Consider the following 462-nt stretch of genomic DNA (forward strand, 5'->3'; position numbering starts at 1 on the left):
TCATTACAAAAAAAGAAACATTTTGTTAATTAAGACAAACAATCTTTTCAAACTATAAAAGCCAAAACAATAGTATTGTCACTGGTTGAATTTAGCAGTAATTTTTCTATGTGTTTTGTAGAATCTGTTTCTATTCATCTAAGTTTACTGCAATTTTGATTGCAGTAAAATTTTGCAAAAAATGAGAATTGTTTTCAATTATTGTTGCAAGCCAAAAATACTTTTTTGGTTGAATATAAAAAAAAAAACAACTTTGTAAACTTTTTAAATAAAGATAATTTTGAATAGATGAAATTTTAAATAAGATGCAATTGAGAGATTGCATCTTGAAAAAAAAAGGGTTGAGTGTAACTTTACTGTTTTCTCATAGATTTTCATAGATTTTTTGTCTCAATTTATTTTTCCAATAATAGGTCTTGCAGATACATTTTTCAGATTACATTGTTTCAAATTATTATTATT

Source organism: Cyprinodon variegatus, unplaced genomic scaffold (assembly GCF_000732505.1).
Source record: "Cyprinodon variegatus isolate N-32 unplaced genomic scaffold, C_variegatus-1.0 Scaffold173, whole genome shotgun sequence".
Taxonomy (NCBI): domain Eukaryota; kingdom Metazoa; phylum Chordata; class Actinopteri; order Cyprinodontiformes; family Cyprinodontidae; genus Cyprinodon; species Cyprinodon variegatus.